The 23,477-nt window shown below is 41.4% G+C and overlaps 1 protein-coding gene and 1 pseudogene across 1 annotated transcript in view; one reads left to right on the top strand and one right to left on the bottom strand.

Annotated features, from left to right (window-relative positions):
* The window catches only part of DNAH9 (dynein axonemal heavy chain 9), a 1,064,222-nt gene that overhangs the window by 876,680 nt on the left and 164,065 nt on the right, over positions 1-23,477 (bottom strand). The window lies entirely within an intron of this gene.
* Positions 17,454-18,458, top strand: LOC100466956 (annotated as a pseudogene).

Raw genomic sequence — 23,477 nt, 5'->3', positions numbered from 1 at the left:
CTTGGCTTCTTCCATTATTTAGCTATTGTGGACAATGCTGCTATGAACATTGGGGTGCATATGGCCCTTCCCTTCATTATGTCTGTATCTTTGGGGTAAATACCCAATAGTGCAATTGCTGCATCATATAATAGCTCAATTTTTAACTTTTTAAGGGACCTACACACTGTTTTCTAGAGTGGCTGTACCAACTTGCATTCCCACCAACAATGTAGGAGGCATCTCCTTTCCAACATTTGTTGTTTCCTGCCTTGTCCATTTTCGCCATTCTAACTGGTGTGAGGTGGTATCTCAGTGTGGTTTTGATTTGAATTTCCCTGATGGCTAGTGATTTTGAACATTTATTTATGTGTCTGTTAGCCATTTGTATGTATTCATTGGGAAATGTCTGTTCATGTCTTCTGCCCATTTTTTTTTTTTTTTTTTTTTTTTTTTGCTTCTTGTGTATTGAGTTTGAGAAGTTCTTTATAGATTTTGGATAGCAGTCTTTTATCTGTAGTGTCCTTTGCAAATATCCTCTCCCATTCCATGGGCTGTCTCTTAGTTTTTTTGACTGTTTCCTTGGCTGTGCAGAAGCTTTTTATCTTGGCGAAGTCCCACATTTTTCTTTTCTTTCTCTTGCCTTTGGAAATGTGTCATGAAAAATTTGCTGTGGCCGATGTCAAAGAGGTTGCTGCCTATGTTCTCCTCTAGGATTTTGATGGATTCCTGTCTCTCATTGAGGTCTTTCATCCATTTTGAGTTTATCTTTGTGTATGGTGTGAGAGAGTGGTCAAGTTTCATTCTTTTGCATGTAGCTGACCAATTTTCCCAGCACCATTTATTGAAGAGACTGTCTTATTTCCACTGGATGTTTTTTCCTGCTTTGTCAAAGATTAGTTGTCCATAGAGCCAAGGGTCCATTTCTGGGTTCTCTATTCTGTTCCATTTTGTCCATGTGTGTGTTTTTGTGCCACTACCATGCTGTCCTTTGATCACAGCTTTGTAGTACAGCTTGAAATCTAGTAACGTGATGCCCCCAGGTTTGTTTTTCCTTTTCAACAATTCCTTGGAGATTCAGAGCCCTTTCCTGTTCCACACAAATTTAATGCCTGTTTGTTCCCATTCTTTGAAAAATGTCTTTGGTATTTTGATTGGGATAACATTGAAAGTGTAGATTGCTTGGGGTAGCATAGACATTTTAGCTATATTAATTCACACATATAGGAGTCTAAATTAATTTGTGGTGTTTAAGTTTGAACCCATTCCTCACTCCTCTCTTCTTCACATTTTAGTCACATGTTGTTATATTTTATATCAATTTGTTGTTTATTCCCTTGAGTGAATTTTTACAGAAATATTCATTGTTACTGATTTTGTGTTTCCTATCATTATACTGTTACTTGTCTTCTCTCCCTTCAATTCAAACGGTCCCCTTTAACATTTCTTTCAGGCCTGTTTTAGTGGTCATGAACTTCTTTAGTTTGTGTTTTTTTCTGGGAAACTCTTTATCTATGCTTTTATTCTGGATGATAACCTTGCTGAATAGAGTCATCTTGGCTGCACATTTTTCTCACTCAACAATTTGAATATATTATAGTACTCCCTGTTAGCTTGCAAAATTTCTTTGGAAAATCTCCTACTAATTTATGGGTTTTCCCTTATGAGTTACTGTCTTCTTTTGTCTGGCTGCCTTTACTTTTTTTTTTCTTTTTTAACTATATTTTTGCCACATATGTGTGGAGCTGCTCTTGTTGATTTTGATGGTAGTTCCATGTGCCTCATGGATCTTGATATCTGCTTCCTTCCCCAAATTAGGGGAGGTTTCATCTCTCATTTGTCCAAATAAATATCCTGCTCTTTTCCTCTCTCTTCTTCTTCTGGGGTTTCTATATCTAATTCTATACATTCCTTTTATTCCTATAATATGAATGTTATTTAAATAATGTATTGTTTATTTATTTATTTATATTAGAGATATAGAGCAAAAGCAGGGGGAGGGGGAAAAATAAGCAGACTCTCTTCTGAGCACAGAGCATAGTGTAGGGATTTTGCCACAACCCTGAGATCATGACTGGAAGCCAAAACCAAGAGTCAGACAATTAACCAACTGAAGCACCCGTGCACTCCATATAGTATGAATGTTATTAACTTTGATGGAGTTACTGACATCCCTAAGTCAATCCTCATTTTGTGCAATCATTGTTTTCCTCTCTTTTTCAGCTTGATTCCTTTCCATTACTCTGCATTCTAGATTACTAGTTCATTCCTCTGCTTCTTCTGTTCTGCTCATTATTCCATCAGTTCTGTTTCTCATTTCATTTATTGAGCCCATTTATCTCCACTATGTGATTCCTCCTTTCTGTGGTAAAGGCCTCACTCATATCTTCCTCTCTTTCCTCAAGTCCAGTGAGTGTCCTGACCATTACTTTAAATTCCTTATCAGGCATGTTACTTGTATCTGTTTTGCTCTGATCTCTAGCCATGGTCTATTTCTATTCTTTTATTTAGGATAAATTTCTGTTTTCTCATTTTGTTTAAGTCTCTCTGACTCTTTCTGTGTATTTGGAAGGTTAACTATGTCTCCTGTTCTTGAGGGTAACAGTCTTATGAAGATCATGTAATGTCCTGATTTGTGGTGTCTGTTGTTCCCCCAGTCCTGGAGGTTTCCAGAGTTTCTCCAATGTGTGCTGCATGTGCTCTGATATTGTGTTCTGGCTTCTTTACCTTTCAGGTCAGTCACCTGCAGAGGCTATCTTTGCCTGTTGAGGACAGTTTTGGTCCTGGGCCTGATGTGGTGCATTTTAAGTAGATGTGTCCTGGTTTCTTTGTGAAATAAGACCTGTCACCACCACCAGCATAACCAAGTCTCTACAAAACTCCTGAATGGGGTCATATGGTGTGAGCAGGAGTTTGGGCTGGGCTTCAGGAGAAGGAGGCATTGTGTGCTGGGACTGAGGCAACTGTGACTGGGAAGGGCACTTCCACCAGAGCATGAGGGGGTGGGGAACTTGGTGTGAACATGTTAGGTAGCAAGTGTTACTGTTGAAGTGGTTCTGGAAGATGGCTCTCTACTTATGCTGAGGAGAGGGAGAGAGAGAAATGGTGCAGGCAATTTCCTTTGTTCCAGGAGGAGTCTCTCCATGAATGCTTTTACTGGAACAAGATCTGAAATGAGCAAATCTCCATTGTGTGCTCCAGGCTCTCTTCAGAATGCTGTTTCCATGCTATATGTCTGTATTGTTTGCCTGCCTTCTCCTCAAGAGCAGAACCAATTTTTTATGTGCTCTATTCCAACTAAACCCACTGATCTTTAAAACCCAGGCTTTAAGCCCCACTTGTTACAAGAACTCACAAAATTTAACTGCTCTCATTTTCCAGTGCAATTACTGTCTGGTTCCATTTTCCCCATCTGCTCTGCTGTGTGTTAGTCTATCTATCACCCTTCTCCATGTACATGGCCCCCTCCCCACTGCAGTAGTTATAATCTGTTTTCTTCTTAAACCCCATCTCCACACTTCCTACCTTCTTTGAGTGGCCTTTTCTCTACTGTTAGTGCTGGAGTTGCTCTGCCAGTCTTCAGGTCAATTTATGGAAAATTTGGGATAATTGAATAGTTATCTACTTTTTTTGTGGGATAAGGGGAGCCTAGGATCTTCTCACTCCACTGCCATCTTCCCACAAATGCTTGTGGGAAGCATTATCAATTATCTTGATAAATAATGATCTCTTTTGAATCAGAGTCAAAAATATTATTTTGTCACTGTACCGTCTATACCTCCCTGTCAGCAGGGACACTACACTTCTATCCATCTTTCTAGTTCTTTTTTTCATAAATATTGCTGTTAGTCTAGTTTGAAAGTGATTAACATAAAATGTCAAGTTATTTAGGGACATACTAGTTAGCCAAATCTAACAAATTTAGCTAAGCCTCCAGTGTATCTTGGATTTTATTGGGGTGGCTCGTTTTAAGCTTGACTATGCATTCTCATTGCACTAAAGTGTCAACTACATCCCAGGAGGATTTTCTCAGGAAACTGTCATGTAATTTGGCCAGATTTTCTCACATAACTGTGACTTTTTTTCAAGAAAGAGAACCACAAGGAATAAAATAGAAATGTATCACTGAGTTTCCTCAAAGGCAACATGATATCTTCAAGAGAAAGGAAATACCATCATCAAAATACTAGAAGCCATACATTTATATAGCCCCATCTCCCCAAACCAGGAGACCATGCCTTCCACCAGTTTTATCCAGCTTAATTTTTTGTGGTTTTAACATCTAAAGTTTTGTGTAGCTCACTCCAAACTTTACATTGTGGAAACTGAAAGACCTCATTATTTTGCTTATACTTCAGGGATATTTTTCTTCACTTAATAAGAAAAAGCTAAGGTTATCCATGATTCCATGTTAAAAATATAACACCAAATAGTGTAGGCATTTTTTTTTCCTTTTAAAAAATTCCCCAATAACTTGTTTTGATGTGGGCCAAGGCCTGATTTGTTGTGAACTTGGTGAAATACCCACTGTTTCAAATAGGATACAATTAGATAACAAAGTGGTTGTTTGTAACAAATATAGCACCAATATCACCATCAACATTACATGCAAATAAGGGGTGAAATATTAAGTAAATATTGAGGGGTTAGTATAAAAAAAAAACAATTGATTGCATTTTAAATATATTATTTGGGCTGTTTGGGTGGCTCAGTTGGTTAAGCATCAGTTGGTTGGCTCAGGCCATGATCTCATCCTCCTGGGATTGAGTCCCACATCAGGCTCTCTGCTCAGCAGCGAGTCTGCTTCTCCCTCTCACTCTCCTCTGTGCTCACTCTCTCAAATAAATAAATAAATAAAATATTCAGGGGGAAAGATATTGTTTAATTTTATATGGGTTACACCTATAAACATCCGTGAATTGTTATTTTATACAATGAGGACTTAATTGTATTATACTACATGCAAATTGCACAATAGAGAATAAAATGAGCAATAAAAGGAAAACAGTTCTTACATTTATAGTAGTCAAATAGTAATATTACTTCATTCCATTCTTAAAGTTCATATGGATTTCCTTACTCTATTTAAAATCAAAGATAGTTGATGTGCCACTATTATGAATAGCCCTGGAATGTTGTATAAGATATATATTGGTGCATTGCTGAATGTTGGAAGATATAATTATTACCAAACATGGGATGTAAAAGTATTTATTCTAGCTCATGCAGCTCAAGTACATATGACAAAGCTATCATTTGGTAAATTTTGAAAATAGCTAAGAAATCAATAATAGTATAGAGAAGGAAATAAAAAATATACCTATGAATAACATAAGAACACCTCACTAGTGATATGATCACTTAACTTATCTGCAGATAAGAGAAAGAGTGAAGATATTCAAGACTAGAGAGTAAAAACAGATTCAGAAACGCAGAGAGTGAGTATATATCAAGAGTGACTGACTAAATTTTGAAATTGAGATTTGCAGGGTTGAGAAAACTGTGGAGAAAATTACATAATCAGAGAGTTAAAGCAGTGTGTTACATAAGCAGTAATACAGAAAAAAAAAAAAGTCCTGTTTTTAGACATGATAGAGGGGAATGGAGTGTGAAGGGTGAGCCATTCCCAGTCAGAAACAGCTGCTTTCTAGTTACATTGAATGAAAGTGCTGCGCTTCAAGGCAAAGTGGAGTTTAGTTTCATGGATTTTAGTCTGCATAGCTGGGAAAATTGATAAGAAAAATGCAATATATTTGATAGGGTGTGCGTGTTTATGTGTGTACATGTATTAGACGTTAATACTCAGTTTTGAACATATTCAGGTTACAGTGCAATAATATTATGAACTAAACTAGATACGTAAATCAGAGATTGGGTAAAGTAAGTGATCTCTTTGGAGAGACAAGTAGAGCTGAGAAGGGATAGAGTCACAAGAAAAGAGACTTAAGTAGAGTAAGTGGTAGTTAAAATTTAAATAGAAAGAGTGAAATAATAACATAAATTATCTTATCAGCATAAACAGTTGATAACATGAGGGAAAAAAGTAAAAAGATTTATTAATAGATGATCAGATAATGATTTAATACAAATACTAAAACCTACAGGTGATACAGCTGTGAGTATGGAGATGGATATGAACATATACCCAAGTTAACTTAAGAGCAGCTCAGTTTATGTTTGTTAATTATTAACAACTCTTTGTTTACTCTTGAAAATATCTGTTTTTGGATGATAAATTTGTTTTATTTTTCTTCTTTTTTTTAAATAATAATCTTTTATTATGTTATGTTAGTTACCATACAGTACATCCTTAGTTTTTGATGTAGTGTTCCATGATTCATTATTTGCATTGTTCAATACAATACATGACCTCCTTAATACCCATCACCAGTCTATCCCAATCCCCTACACCCCTTCTCTATGAAGCCATCAGTTGGATGATAAATATTAAAAGCCTAGTGGATAGAGATAAAGATATACATATGTAGATAGGTAAACTAATTATATGTATGTGTGCTGTGCATGTGTTCATAATTTTCTATGGGTACATAAATATGTGTTCTATATATCAACTGAAAATTATTCTATGAATTCTTCCTATGAATTTATTCTAAAGTGAGCATAGATATATTCTGCTTTAATATTATAATTGCAGCAAAAATGCTCTGTGACATAGAAGCCTTCTGAGTGCTTCTTTGACATCTATGTTTTTCAGGCTGTAGATCATGGGATTTAACATTGGGGTAATAACTCCATATAGCATGGGGATGAGTCTATCTCTGGCTGGAGAGTGTTGACTGGAGGAAGGCCGAACATAGGTAAATATTGCTGTGCCATGGAACAGAGAGACTACTAGGAGGTGGGAAGTACATGTGGAGAAGGCTTTGTGCTTCCCTTCCACTGACTGGATCTTTAGAATGGTGGATATGATGTAGATGTAAGAGATAGTTAATTAGGAAGGTGCTTATCGCCAGGATGTCTCCTACCACTAAAACAAGCATTTCAGCTACATAAGTGGATGAGCATGAGAGGGCCATCACTGGTGGGATGACAGAATAGTATTGGTTAACTCTGTTGGACTTGCAAAAAGACAGGCAGAATGTGGACACCATATGGAGGAGGGAATTGAGAAACCCTGCTGCCCAGGTCCCAGCTGTCAGCTGGATACAGCTGTAATGAAGGGGGAAGCAGATAGCCACATACCAGCCATACGCCACGGCAGCAAGAAGGAATACTTCAGTCCCTGCCAGGGCCACCAGGAAATAAAGTTGAAAAGCACATCCAAGGAAAGAAATGCTTTGCTGCTCAGTCAGGAGGTTATCCAACATCTTGGGGACAGTAGCTGATGGGCAGAATATATCTAAGAGGGATAAATTTACCAAAAAGTAATACATGGGTGTATGTAGCTTCTTCTCAGTCGCAATGGCCAAGAGAATGGCCCCATTTCCTACCAAGGTGACCTGATAGATGATGGCAAAGACCACAAAGAGAGGGTAGTGCACCTCAGGGAGGTCAAAAAGTCCTATGAGGACAAACTGAGTCATAGTGGTAAGATTGTAAATATCCATCTCCTCTCTCCACATGGGACTTTCTGGAAGAAATGCAAAAAGCAGACACAGGTTAGACTAAAAAGCCAAGGATACTAGTGATGAGAAATTCTTTTTTTTTTTCTTGAGTATGTTTTATTTTCAACATAGAGTGATTAAGTTGTGATTTCCCCCAGAGCTCCAAATGTTCTCTCTCTGAGTGCTTGCAAATGGTTTTAATTACCAACAGCCCATTCAGGCTCAATGACGTGGTTTTCCTCTACCAGCCTCCTGGAAGGACTGTGGGAGATTGGGATGCTTCAGGACTTGTGCCTCCTGGCGGTTTCCCTTATCATTCCTTCATTTTACTTTTGCTGCTGTGTTCTGTGTGCCAGCTTGATGTTTTCCACCAGCAGTAGCTACCCACTTTACACTCCTGAGATGCCTCCCTTCCTGGACAGCTGAGTCCTCTTCTTCTTTTTTTTTAATAATAATTTTTATTATGTTATGTTAGTCACCATACAGTAAATCATTAGTTTTTGATGTAACGTTCCATGATTCATTACTAGCATATAACATCCACTGCACCATGGTGCCATGCTATATGTGCCCTCCTTAATACGCATTGCAGGCCTATCCCAATCCCAAACCCCTCTCCCCTCTGAAGCCTTCAGTTTGTTTCCTCCAGTCCATAGGTTCTTGTGATTCATTCCCCCTTCTGTTTACCCCCCTTCATTCTTCCCTCTGTCTCTTACCAATCTTCCTGCTATTTCTTATGTTCTATAAATGAGAGAACCCATATGATAATTGTCCTGCCCTGCTTGACTTATTTCACTTAGCATATTATCCTCCAATCCTGTCCATGTTGCTGCAAATGTTGTGAAATAATTCTTTTTGATGACTGAATAATATTCAATTGTATACATGGTCCACATCTTCTTAATAGAGTCATCTGTTGAAGGGCATCTTGGCTCCTTCCATGATTTAGCTATTGTGGACAATGCTGCTATGAACATTGGGGTGCATATGGCCCTTCTCTTCACTATGTCTGTATCTGGGGTAAATACCCAGTAGTACAATTGCTGGATCATAGGGTAGCTCAATTTTTAAATTTTAAGGGACCTCCACACTGTTTTCCAAAGTGTTCGTACCAACTTGCATTCCCACCAACAGTGTAAGAGGGATCCCCTTTCTCCACATCCTTTCCAACATTTATTGTTTCTTGCCTTGTCAATTTTTGCCATTCTAACTGGCATAGGGTGGTATCTCAATGTGGTTTTGATTTTAATTTCCCCTGATGGCTAATGATTTTAAACATTTTTTCGTGTATCTGTTAGCCATTTGTATATCTTCATTGGAAAAGTGTCTGTTCCTATCTTCTACCCATTTTTGATTTGATTATTTGTTTCACATGTATTGAGTTTTAGAAGTTCTTTTTAGATATTGGATACTTTTATCTGTAGTTTCATTTGCAAATATCGTCTCCTGTGGGCTGCCTCTTAGTTTTTTGTTGTTGTTTTTTTTTTTTACTGTTTCCTTGGCTGTACAGAAGATTTTATCTTGATGAAGTCCCACAAGTTAATTTTATCTTTTGTTTCTCTTGTCTTTGGAGATGTGCCATGAAAAAGTTGCTGTGGCCGATATCAAAGAGGTTACAGCCTATGTTCTCCTCTATGATTTTGATGGATTCCTGTCTCACATTGAGGTCTTTCATCCATTTGGTGTTTATCTTTGTGTATGGTGTGAGAGAGTGGACAAGAACATACAGAGCAATTCAGTAATGTGGCTGGATACAGAATCAATGCTCAGAAATCAGTTACATATTTATACATGAACAATAAGACTGAAGAAAGAGAAATTAGGGAATCCATTCCATTTACAATAGCACCCAAAATCATACGTTATCTCGGAATTAACTTAACCAGAGATGTCAAGGATCTATACTCTAGAAACTACAAATCACTCTTCAAAGACATTGAAGAAGACACAAAAAGATGGAAAAATATTCCATGCTCATGGATCAGAAGAATAAACATAGTCAAAATGGCTATGCTACCCAGAGCAATCTACACTTTCAATGCTATCCCAATCAAAATACCAATGACATTTTTCAAAGAGCTGGAACAAACAGCCCTTAAATTTGTGTGGAACCAGAAAAGGGGCTGAATTGCCAAGGAATTGTTAAAAAGGAAATAAAGAAACCTGGGGGCATCATGTTGCCTGATTTCAAGCTATAGTACAAAGCTGTGATCACAAAGACAGCATGGTCTTGGGGCAAAAACAGAAAAAAAAGGCCAATGGAACAGAATAGAGAAACCAGAAAAGGACACTCAGCATGTTTTACATTAAAACTGTATTGTTAAAATAGATCTATAGGCCTTTTAACTCAATGATTGATAGCTAATAAATTGAAGGAATCAGCGATTACCTTCTAAAATATATTTTTTTCAAAAATTTAATCTTTCCACCAGCTTTGTAACATCCGTCTTGTCTGTTAGGTTTTATGGATCCAATTTTCTAGGGAACATACACTCATGTCAATGGGTGAGAAGAATTCTTTAAATACATCAACATTCTACTGACGGAGGCTTGAGATACATTCTAGGGTGAGCATGCACAATTTTTAATGCTGAAATTAAAATATATTAAGCATTTATTTAAATATGCATGCTATAATATTTAAAATACCTCAATTTATCTTACTGATTTAGTATTTAGCTTTTTTTTTCAAAGTCATGTTCTAAATTAGTGGTTCTTTTATTATATTATGTTAGTCACCATACAGTACATCCCTAGTTTTCGAAGTAAAGATCCATGATTCATTACTTGCCCCAATGTTCATAGCAGCATTGTCCACAATATCTGAATCATGGAAGGACCCGAGATCCCCTTCAACAGATGACTGGATTAGTATTTAGTTTTAACTACTTTCCTAAATGTATATGTTTTTACATCATATTAACATCTCCTCAATTATCCAATTATTTATTTTAGTTTCAAAAGTGCAGACTTTGATATACAATTTTCTTTTCTTATTTTTAATTTACCATTATTTTTATAATAATATTTGTTCATTATATTATGTTAGTCACCATACAGTACATCCCTGGTTTTTGATGTACAGTTCGATGATTCATTTGTTGCGTATAACACCGAGTGCACCATGCAATATGTGCCCTCCTTACACCCATCACCAACCTATCCCATTCCCCCGCCCCTCTCCCCTCTGAAGTCCTCAGTTTGACATACAATTTTATTTTCAAGACCCAGAGTACTCATTATCAATAAAAATATTCAACAAAGAGAAACCAAAATGATCTAGCTAACAACAATAAAAAAGCGTCAGTAATTAAAAGCAAACTTGTCACATATATAGGGTGTTTGTTGCAATTTATTCTATAGTTGATATGATGTTCACTTGTCCCTTAGGGGAAAAATAAATAATGACTCTAGAGAGAATATTCTGCTCTTCATAAATCTAAATTACTACCAATGTGATAATTGCCACTTACTACTGATAATAGGAGCCTACCTGTATCATAGTTAGTCAATTTAGTGGAAAAGAAAAAATAAAGCTTAAATTATAAAGAGTAAAAATTTTTGTTTGTAATTGTCTAAAGTAAGACTGTGCATTCACAGTGGGAGAAGGCCATATAAATGTTAATTGTGACAGTTCATTTTTCTATAAGTTTGTAATTTTTCCAAAGAAAATATTGGGATAAAATATCAACCACGAATTTATTATTTATTTATTTATTTATTTTTATTATGTTATGTTAGTCACCATACAGTATATCATTAGTTTTTGATGTAGTGTTCCATGATTCATTGTNTTATTATGTTATGTTAGTCACCATACAGTATATCATTAGTTTTTGATGGAGTGTTCCATGATTCATTGTTTGCATATAACACCCCCTGCTCAATGCAATATGTGCCCTCCTTTATAGCCATCACCAGCCTATCCTTATCCACCACGACCCTCCCCTCTGAAACCCTCAGTTTTTAAATAAGCTCAACCAAAGTACTTTCCTCCTCTGTAAAATAGGGACACACAAGAGCATGACCACTCTGTAGAATTGTTACCATGTTCAGAGAAAAGTTCTATTATCAATGGCCTGGCACAGTGAAGTAACCATTCCGGACACTTGGCAAATATTATTCCTTCTATCGTTTCCATTTCATGTCTGACTCCGGGTGAGAGATTGATGGAAACTATCCTCAGGATGTGATCCTCAAAATCCACAGATGTATGCTAGTTAAACCTACACTACTCAGCCACTAAGACCCTCCTAGGCCCTCCACTGAAATGTTCTCCAAAATCCAACCATCAGCAGTGGATTTCTAAAACCCTTGGGAAGACTGTCCTAGTGGCTCATCATTTCCCTTGATTGCTAAGGTATTCATGAACCTTGATGGATTCTTTTGTTAGCCTCCCCCCAGGGAGGAGGATTTATAGAGGATGCTTGGGCCAGGCACTTGCACGTCTCAGTTGAGTAGGTGGCGAGATTGCAAGCAAGTGGCAAGGGTAAAGTTGCCAGAGTGAACTGTGAGGTGCCAAGCCCAGAAGCAGGGTGNTGCTTGGGCCAGGCACTTGCACGTCTCAGTTGAGTAGGTGGAGAGATTGCAAGCAAGTGGCAAGGGTAAAGTTGCCAGAGTGAACTGTGAGGTGCCAAGCCCAGAAGCAGGGTGGGCCTTCCCATACTGTGCTCAGAAATTTCAGACATCGAGACTGGGAGGAGCAGTTTGTCTGCTGAGTCAAGGGTATGTGTTTTGGATAGCACAGTGTTGGATGAGAGGAGGAAGAAACATTTAATGAGCACCTACTGTGTGCCAGGAACCTTAGACATGTAAGGCTATTGGATCTTGTAAGAAAAAAAAAAAGTCTTGTTTTACAGTCAGGAAATGAAAAGTGAAACAACTTGGGCAAGTTTATAAAGATAAGAGTCCATGATGGGGACCTAACTGACCCAACCTAAGTTGAGAAAAGAACTCACCTCCTCCACGGACACATCAAGTCTACAACTATTAATAGAGTAGATCCTCCTGAAGAAGACCTGAGGGCCGACTGAACAGCTTCTGCACAACACACGACAGAGACACCCTCTCCATCCTGCCAAATGCAGTGAGAGGGATAGTTCTGGGGGCTGGAAGCTGATCTGTCTGCCCTGGGTCACAGAAAAGAAGCGGCAGTTTATTTTTATTTTTTAAGGTTTCTTATTTATTTGTCAGATAGAGGGAGTGTGAAAGCAAGCCCAAGCAGGAGGAGTGGTGCACTCAGAGGGAGAACCAGGCTCCCCACCGAACAAGGAGCTCAATGTAGAACTTGTTCCCAAATTCCTCCTGGGATCATGACCTGAGCAGAACCTAGACACTTAACCGAGTCACCAAGGTGTCTCAAGAAGTTGCAATTTAAAAAGCAAATGAAATGTGAAGGATCCATCCTTCCCTTTTCCTTCCAATCAGAATGATGGTGATCTCAGCAACTGTTCTTGGGTTGTAGAGATCCATATGACTGAAAGTGTTAATGGGGACAGGCAGGGTGTGCTCATTGTCAACTCTGCATAATTCTAGGACACTTTGTCAGAGCCATGGATACCCCTGCCCAGAATCAAGAGAATGTGATGACTTACAAGGGTCAATATGGACTGCAAGCCATGCTGCACAACACAATCACTCTGGAGTTGTTTCTCATAAATTCCTTATTCAGAAATAATCATTTTAAATTGTTTATTTAACCTAACATTCAAATCTCTAACACATCCACTCTTTGAGATGACCCCATTTTTCCCCTTTACTCTTCTATGTTATCAAGGGGTTGGTGCTCAGCCTTCACCCCTTGGGCACTGCATGGGAGGCAGAAATATCCAGGAAGACCTTCATTTGAATGAAGAAACTCTCCACCTCGTGGAGGTGAGCCTGCCTCTCGCCGCACTGTTTAGGCTCTTGTTTTAAGGCCTCCACCTCTCCCTCCAAGATGGAGCAGCTCTTGTTCAACTGGGATCTCATCCAATGACTCCACAGTGTTCATGGCCTGGGTCTCTACTACCATTTCCTTCCAGCTCCATTCCTTATTTCCTTCCATGATTTTTAATTCAAAGTCTTGAAACCACTGGTCTCTTTCATCTTCTAAGGCATGGTGTCATTTTCTTCTGAAAAGGACTCCCCAAAAGTTTAAGAATGCACAGGTAGCAGGCCACAAGTATCTCAGTTTGAAGTCAATACCAGGTGAGAAAGGACTCAAGTGCTCACTTAGTTGTGGAGTTGGAGGGTGCCCCGTCAGGGGGTTTTGGGTCTGGCTGGTATCCCTGTGGCTTTTTAGCCCACTGCTAGGCTGGGATGGAGGGCTCCTGGTTTCAAGGCTCCCAGGTGGCCAAGGAACCAGTGGACACATGGGTGTAGTTCTGAGCAGGTTTGGAGGTCTCATAGGCTGAGACCAACTGGCAAGCCCAGTGTTTGAGTGCCCTGTGAGGAAGGAAGGACCCAGGTCCAGAGTATGTGGTGAATTCGCTGTCCATGAGCTTGCTTGGCCTACCACAGAGCTGTGTGGTTGGTCTCCAGGACCAAGGGCATAAGTTGAGTCCTCTGAGTAGGTGACTGGTTGCACTAACACAACTAAGTTGTTGGTCTCCAGGTCCAAAGGCACATTGTGAGACAACTCTCCAGATTCCTGCTTGGCATAGAGCACAGAGCTATGTGGTTGGTCTCCAGGACAAGAGCATATGGTGAGCCCACTGTCAAGGTGCCAGCTTGGTATAGAAAAAAATGAGTTTCTGGTCTCACGACCAAGAGCACATGGTGATCCCTCTTTCCAGTTGCCTGCTTGGCTTAGATCAGAGCTGAGTTGTTTGTCTCCAGATCCAAGGGTACATGGTAATCTCTCTGTCCATGTATCTGCTTGGCCAAACGTAGAGCTAAGAAGTTGGTCTTTGTGTCCAAGAGCATGAGGTGAGACCACTTTCCAGGTAAACTCTTGGCCGAATGCAGAGCAGTGGAACAGGGCTCCAAGGCCAAAAGCCCTTGGTGATCACATTGTCCGGGTGAGTTCTCGGCAATGTACTGAGCTGGGTTGGTAGTCTCCAGGTCCAAGGACACATGGTGAGACCTGTGTCGAGGTGCCTCTCGGTCTAGGACAGAGCTGTGTTTTTGGTCTCCAGATCCAAAGGAACATAATGAGCCCTCTGTCCAGGTGTCTGCTTGGCGTAGCACAGAACTGAGTTGTTGGTCTGCAGGTCCAAAGGCACATGGTGGACCTGCTGTCCAGTTATGACCTTTTTCCAATGCTGAGCTGGGATGCAGGGCTTATCATTTCTTGGCACTGGGCAAGCCTGGTGTTCTCTGAACTCACTTGCCTTGCGGTACATTGGGCTGGCTAGCTTGTGGTATGAGGCTTCTTGGTCCACACCATGTCTATGTGACTGGCCCACCCCAAGTCTATGTGTCCCAGTGGCAAAAGGGTCCAGAGGGCTCTCAGTCTTTGAGTTACTGCTGGGTGCTCTGTTCTGGGGGCTGAATTTCTCTATGTTCTCATTGAAGGAGGACAACATAATCCAGCCTGTCACCAGGTTTACAGTCGTCATATCTGGATCCAATCGGAAAGTACTGGAAGGAGGAGTTAAGTTTGTCTCCTTCTTCAAATACAACTACATACTAATCAAATCATTCCGAAGTCCTAAGAAATCAGAGATCTGAGAATATAAATGCGGTAAGGCTACAAGTAGGAAAATGACCACCATTTGGAAGGTAGGAGGTTGGATACGTGAATCTGGTCCTAGCCCATAACATGCACTCCAGAGAGGTCCAGCTGACACCGTGATACCCCTGCACCCCTGGCCAGACAAATGCCCAGAAGTACCTGCGAATCCTTGTCCTCCTCCTTTGCAGCAGCGGGCTGCAGCCCATGGACCAGGAAGCCAGCATGTGGGAGAAATTCCAGTTGGAAGAGGAAGCACAAGACTCAGAACGTGGGTTTTCATGCACTGAGGTAACACAAGGATCACNCTCTTGTTTTAAGGCCTCCACCTCTCCCTCCAAGATGGAGCAGCTCTTGTTCAACTGGAGGATCTCATCCAATGACTCCACAGTGTTCATGGCCTGGGTCTCTACTACCATTTCCTTCCAGCTCCATTCCTTATTTCCTTCCATGATTTTTAATTCAAAGTCTTGAAACCACTGGTCTCTTTCATCTTCTAAGGCATGGTGTCATTTTCTTCTGAAAAGGACTCCCCAAAAGTTTAAGAATGCACAGGTAGCAGGCCACAAGTATCTCAGTTTGAAGTCAATACCAGGTGAGAAAGGACTCAAGTGCTCACTTAGTTGTGGAGTTGGAGGGTGCCCCGTCAGGGGGTTTTGGGTCTGGCTGGTATCCCTGTGGCTTTTTAGCCCACTGCTAGGCTGGGATGGAGGGCTCCTGGTTTCAAGGCTCCCAGGTGGCCAAGGAACCAGTGGACACATGGGTGTAGTTCTGAGCAGGTTTGGAGGTCTCATAGGCTGAGACCAACTGGCAAGCCCAGTGTTTGAGTGCCCTGTGAGGAAGGAAGGACCCAGGTCCAGAGTATGTGGTGAATTCGCTGTCCATGAGCTTGCTTGGCCTACCACAGAGCTGTGTGGTTGGTCTCCAGGACCAAGGGCATAAGTTGAGTCCTCTGAGTAGGTGACTGGTTGCACTAACACAACTAAGTTGTTGGTCTCCAGGTCCAAAGGCACCTTGTGAGACCTCTCTCCAGATTCCTCCTTGGCATACAGCACAGAGATATGTGGTTGGTCTCCAGGAGGTGGAGGTGGTCAAGGTGCCAGCTTGGTCTAGAAAAAAATGAGTTGCTGGTCTCAGGACCAAGAGCACATGGTGATCCCTCTTTCCAGTTGCCTGCCTTGGCTTAGATCAGAGCTGAGTTGTTTGTCTCCAGATCCAAGGGTACATGGTAATCTCTCTGTCCATGTATCTGCTTGGCCAAACGTAGAGCTAAGAAGTTGGTCTTTGTGTCCAAGAGCATGAGGTGAGACCACTTTCCAGGTAAACTCTTGGCCGAATGCAGAGCAGTGGAACAGGGCTCCAAGGCCAAAAGCCCTTGGTGATCACATTGTCCGGGTGAGTTCTCGGCAATGTACTGAGCTGGGTTGGTAGTCTCCAGGTCCAAGGACACATGGTGAGACCTGTGTCGAGGTGCCTCTCGGTCTAGGACAGAGCTGTGTTTTTGGTCTCCAGATCCAAAGGAACATAATGAGCCCTCTGTCCAGGTGTCTGCTTGGCGTAGCACAGAACTGAGTTGTTGGTCTGCAGGTCCAAAGGCACATGGTGGACCTGCTGTCCAGTTATGACCTTTTTCCAATGCTGAGCTGGGATGCAGGGCTTATCATTTCTTGGCACTGGGCAAGCCTGGTGTTCTCTGAACTCACTTGCCTTGCGGTACATTGGGCTGGCTAGCTTGTGGTATGAGGCTTCTTGGTCCACACCATGTCTATGTGACTGGCCCACCCCAAGTCTATGTGTCCCAGTGGCAAAAGGGTCCAGAGGGCTCTCAGTCTTTGAGTTACTGCTGGGTGCTCTGTTCTGGGGGCTGAATTTCTCTATGTTCTCATTGAAGGAGGACAACATAATCCAGCCTGTCACCAGGTTTACAGTCGTCATATCTGGATCCAATCGGAAAGTACTGGAAGGAGGAGTTAAGTTTGTCTCCTTCTTCAAATACAACTACATACTAATCAAATCATTCCGAAGTCCTAAGAAATCAGAGATCTGAGAATATAAATGCGGTAAGGCTACAAGTAGGAAAATGACCACCATTTGGAAGGTAGGAGGTTGGATACGTGAATCTGGTCCTAGCCCATAACATGCACTCCAGAGAGGTCCAGCTGACACCGTGATACCCCTGCACCCCTGGCCAGACAAATGCCCAGAAGTACCTGCGAATCCTTGTCCTCCTCCTTTGCAGCAGCGGGCTGCAGCCCATGGACCAGGAAGCCAGCATGTGGGAGAAATTCCAGTTGGAAGAGGAAGCACAAGACTCAGAACGTGGGTTTTCATGCACTGAGGTAACACAAGGATCACATCTTTCCAACTCTTCAAAGTGTGTTGTCTCTGATACTACAAGTTAGAAAGGCTTCTGTGCCTTAGCAGCCAATGGCGTTCCAGCAGCACTGTTAAGATAGAGGACAAAACAATGTTTTGTAGGAAAACTAACAATTACAGAGTTCTTAAATACACCACAGACGTGGCATACATCAACCCTGGTACAGATTTATGAATTAGAGGCACGTAAGATTGAAACAGGGAGGGAGCTTCATCCCCAAGAAACACGTAAGCCTTCAGGGAATATAGCTCCCAGATGCAAAGGTCTTCCATGCTGAAAACTCACTGATCACAAATGAAATCCACTCATTGTCAGTTATTGATCCTATCAGTAGAGTGCACTTTGTACACGTACCCACAAAGGAATCCTCACCTTCCTGCAGCATTTTAGGTCTGGTCTGCCAAAGCCTGCCTTCATGAAGCAGAACCTGGATGTTCTTGCATTTGGGCCCACCACAACATCCCTTCATCCTCCAGGAGACTCCCATCAGTACAGCCTTGAAAATCTTTGTGGAAAGACAGTTGCTGGCCTTCCTTGTTGTGAATGAGTCAGGAGAAATTGTGGATATTTACTCCAAGTCTGATTTAATTAAGCTTGCTGTTGAGAAAACGTTCAGTAACCTAGAATCACAGTGACCCAGGCCCTCAGCACTGCTCACAGTGTCTTGAGGGTGTTGTGATGTACGGTAATCTGGAAATCCTGGACAGATTAGCGTGGGCTGACCTCTGGGCTGCTGGTCACAAGTGAAACAGATAGCATCATGGGTGTCATTTCCCTGCCAGATGTGTGGTAAGCCCTGATACTCATGCCCGCAGGTGCCAAACAGAAGGAGACAGAAGCGGAATGGCCACTGTGCATGGAGGAGACCTTAGAGAAAACGTGAACAAGGATTCTGGGTCAGGCTTTGCCTCCTGAACACTGACCATGATAGAAGATGATGAAATGGCTACGAAAGTGTATCAGGGTTTAGTGATGGGTATTTTTCCAGTGATGTTGAAACTGAGCATAGGAAACAGATTTCATGTGTTTGAAGTTTCAGGCTTGAATTTTAAGACTGTTTTCAGACCTTTAAACAATTTCAGATGCTATGTTATCAAAATGCACTGTGCCCTGAATTTTTTTAACATTTTTCATCTCAAAGAATTTACTGTTCTATAACAAGTAATAGGACATAAGGGAAGAATATGGCCTATGCAGATCTCATGTCTTCTGTTAGCACATGGGGTATTTGATTACTGTGGCCTGTTGGCAGGTGGAGCTAAGTGGGGCTGTGGCATGAAAGCCTTTCAAACTTTCTCAAACCATTTTCTTTTTATAAGATTTATGGAAGTGCTGTAATTTGAATATAAAAAATTAATTTGTAAAACTTAATGACAGTTTTATTTTTAGTGGGTGATCTGATATATAATGTAAATAAGTCTGCTTCACAACAAGTTTATTTATTTTTCCTTTCATGCAATATTTTACACATTTCCATGGGTAAACGTCACCATACCCTTTAATAAAACATTGGTTGTTATTTGTAGATGGCAACTTCCTCATTTAATTTTGGCACTGGAATGGATAGAATTTCAAATATAGCCATTTTTAGTGTTTAAAAGCTTAAGTTTCCAAAAGCATGTGTGGAGACCTGCTCTGTGAGAGTGGAAACAGGCAGCCATTATGGGGAAGGAAAGTCCTGGGAAAACGTGGATTTTTTTTTCTCATATGAAATGTAAAATCATGATGTCTGTATGACTGCTGGTGGATTACTATTGTAAAGTGTTATAATTGTGTATGCAGTACTGTCACGGGGTGAAGAGAAACAATGCAGTACTGTCATGGGTTTAAGAGAAACAATGTTTCCTAATGTTAGTCCTCTGAAAATGTCCTCACTGTACATAGATATTAGTATAGTGTGATTTTTTCCTTTTTTTTGCCAGATTGAAAAATTAAAAAAAAAATCTTACTATCTACACACACACAAAAAATGAATAGTTAAGAATGTATGGTATATATACACAATGGAAAATTACTAAGCCGTAAAAAAGGATGAGATCTCGCCATTTGGAACAACATGGGTGGCCCCAAAGGCATAAACATAGTGAAATAGGTCAGACAGAGAAAGACAAATACCATAGGATTTCATTCCTATGTGGAATCTGAAAAGCAAAACAAATGAATAAACAACCAAACAAAATGCAGAATCAGACCTATAAATACAGAGAACAAAGTGATGGTTGCCAGCAGGGAGGTGAGTGGTACATGGAAGAAATGGGTGAAGGGGAGTGGGAGATACAGACTTCCCATTATGGGATGAATAAGTCATGGAGCTGAAAGGCACAACATAGAGTATATGGTCAATAGTACTGTAATAGTATCTCTGGTGATGGATGGTAGCTACACCTGTGGTGAGTGTAGCATATGGTAAAAACTTGTCCAGTCACTACACCATCCACCTGAAGCTAAAATGATATTGTCTGTCAATGATGTTTCAGTTTCAAAAAATGAGTCAGAAGGTAAAACGATAAAGCAGAATTGGATTTGTATGAGAGTGACAGAAACCCAAAGGCAATCCAGCTGGAATTAGCCTCCCTCAGCCTGTCTAGGGGCAGCAGGTACTCTGGACTCTTCGGGATGCCCTGCTCTTTACTTCTCTGATAACTCAACTTTCAGTTCCCTTCTTAGCTCATTTCTGCTTCAGCTTCCTTTGCCAGCTTTTTCCTGTTTGCCCTTGGTTGCTGTTCAGTCCAAGATCACATGTTCTTCTTCTCTTCATGGTCCTCACGGGGAAACCCATCTATCCCCCGGCTTCAGAGAACACCTATCTGCTCATTACTATTCTCTCCCTGAGCTCCAGAACCTGTGCATTTGCTCAGTTACAAGACAGCTTCATCTGAGCTCACTCTTTCCACAAGTAATTATTGGGATCTTCCTGTGTACCAGTGGGGAACAAATACAGGACCTCCCTGAACACTTTTTTTTTTAATTAGTTTCAGAGTTTGAATTTAGTGATGTATCATTTGCATATAACACTCAGTGCTCATTACATCGAGTGCCCTCCTTAATGTCCATCACCCAATTACCCTTACTCCCCCCTCCACCTCCCCTCCAGCAACTCTCAGTTTGTTCCCTACAATTAAGAGTCTCTTATGGTCTGTCTCCCTCTCTGTTTTCATTTTATTTTATTTTTTTCTTCCCTTCCCCAATGCTCATCATTTTCCCCCTAAATTCCACATATGAGTGAAATCATATGCTATGTCCCTTTCATTAACTTATTTCACTTAGCACTGTACCCTCTAAATTCATCCCTGTCATTACAAATGTCAAGATTTCATTCTTTTTGGTGGATGAGTAATATTACATTGTATATCTACCACACTTTCTTCATACAAAATTCTAAAAGATCCAATTTCACACCCTACTGCTTATAATTCTTCGTGGCAACTTCCTCAGGCAGACTCATCCCTTCAGCTGTATCCTAGGTTGTATCAAACCGGATTCACATCTCCAACATCCTACCTTCCAAATGGTGGTCATTTTCCTACTTGTAGCCTTACTGCATTTATTTTCTCAGATCTCTGATTTCTTAGGTCTTCAGAATGATTTGATTAGTATGTATTTGCATTTGAAGGAGGGGATAAACTTAACTCCTCCATTAAGAACTTTCCAACCGGATCTGGACATGAAGACTGTAAACCTGGTGACAGGCTGGATACTGTTGCCCCCCTTCAATGAGAGCTGAATGTTTTGAGAAGCAATGACTTGTGACACAGCTTCATCCTTTACAGTATTATGTTTATTGTGGGACAATGTACCAAACATTTATCTACATTTTCTAGTCTTATATTTAAGCTTTGTTGGATGAGTTGAGAGTAGCATATGCTCTAGTCTTGTGTTGTCTGACTTACCCTACAAGTGTGATCTTTCCTGGGGTCTAATGGCGCATGTCTTCATTAATATCAGTGTCTTAGTGAATGGTGACTCGAGGGGAAACATTTAGCTTTGTACTGGTTGAGTCTTTCAGCCTCACCAAGAACTTCACTAAAAATACATCCCAGATATGAATTTTTCTTCTTGAAGGAAAAAAAAATCACCTGATTTCTTTAAAACATATTTTCCAGGAGATGATGTCATGAAGGTCATTGATATAGTCGTCACTCATTGGCCAGCCAAACTGCTTGGTGATTGGCCACCCAGAGAAATCCAACCAGACAGTGCCCTAATGATTGGCCAGGTCATGGTGGTGACATCACAAGAAGGCATTGTGATGCCACCAGGGCTGTTATAAAGGCATGGCAACAGACAAGGCTGCACTGAGGAGAGAGACTGCTCTTTAGCCACAGCTCTTCCTGCGATTCCTCGTGTTCTCTGACCTACTCTCTGTCCCTGCCCATGGCAAGTCCTCTACCCACTACTCATCTCCTGGGGCTCTCACCAACACTCTGCATTCCACCTTCATGTTTGTGCCCACCTTTGTGGCCTTCTGTTTTCCTGAGAGTCCATGAAGCCACACCCGGTGACTGTTGGACACCTTTGCCAATGTGAGGATAGATTGGCTGCTTAGGTACACATTTCCATTTGGCACATGGGAGTGGGACTTGGGAAATCAGAATACCGTGGATTCTCAGCCACTTGGGTCCCACAGCTCTGGGGTCACAACCAGGCTCATTACAGGAAAGCGGAGACCACATCCTTAGTGGGCACTGGGCACACTACTACTCTAAAGTCCTCCAGCCCAGCTCAGTAGAGGGCACAAGAATGCCCTGAACATCCAGCTGATCCAGATGTGCACAATGTGTACAATGCCTCCAGACACCTGGCAGGGAATTTTAGGAAACAAGTAAGTACTGGAAGAAGGAATCATCACATCACTAGAAACAGTGGGAGGCATTGGAACATGGGTCCTCAGACCACAAACTCTCTGAACCAGCTCAGCAGTGGACAAATTAATCCCCCAGACACCTGGCTGACCAGGAGGCCACAGACTACAAACACCTAAACACAGAAGTACATAGAGAATTTCAGCCCCCAGAACAGAGCACCAACCAGTAACCCCTTTGGACCCATTTGACACTGGGTCCCATAGACTTGGGGTGGACCATTTACATAGACACAGGGTGGACCAAGAAGCCTCATACCACAAGCTGGCCAGCCCAAAGCACTACAAGGCAAGTGAGTTCAGAGAACACCAGGCTTGCCAAATGCCAGGAACTGATAAGCCCTGCATCCCAAATCAGCATTGTTAAAAGGTTGTAACCGGACAGCAGGCCCACCATGTGCCTTTGGACTTGCAGACCAGCAACTCAGCTCTGTATTAGGCCAAGCAGGCCTACCTGGCAAAGGTTCAAATGCGCCCTTGGACAGAGACACACACAAAATAGCTCTGCACTAGGCCAAGTAAGCACTTGGATAGAGGGTACACCTTGTGCCCTTGGACCTGGGGAACAACTCCATTCTGTATTACGTCAAGTATTTACCTTGACTGTGGTTCAAATCTGCTCATGGAAATGAAGATGAACATTTCAGCTCTCTGCTAGGCAAAGAAGGAACCTGGACAGAGGGCTCACCATGTGCCCTTGGATGAGGAGACCAACACAATTCTGCACTAGACTAAAAAGGAAGCTGGATAGAGGGTTCACCATGTGCCTTTGGATCAGGAGACTACCAACCCAGCTCAGTACATTGCCGAGAACTCACCCGGACAATGTGATCACCAAGTGCCTTTGGCCTTGGAGCCCTGTTCCACTGCTCTGCATTGGGCCAAGAGTTTACCTGGAAAGTGGTCTCACCTCATGCCTTTGGAACCAAACACCAACTTCTCAGCTCTATGCTGGGCCAAGCAGATACATGGACAGAGATTACCATGTACCCTTGGATCTGGAGACAAACAACTCAGCTCTGATCTAAGCCAAGCAGGCAA

The sequence above is a fragment of the Ailuropoda melanoleuca genome, chromosome 17, assembly GCF_002007445.2.
Source record: "Ailuropoda melanoleuca isolate Jingjing chromosome 17, ASM200744v2, whole genome shotgun sequence".
Taxonomy (NCBI): domain Eukaryota; kingdom Metazoa; phylum Chordata; class Mammalia; order Carnivora; family Ursidae; genus Ailuropoda; species Ailuropoda melanoleuca.
This window is presented reverse-complemented; position numbering and strand designations above follow the sequence as displayed.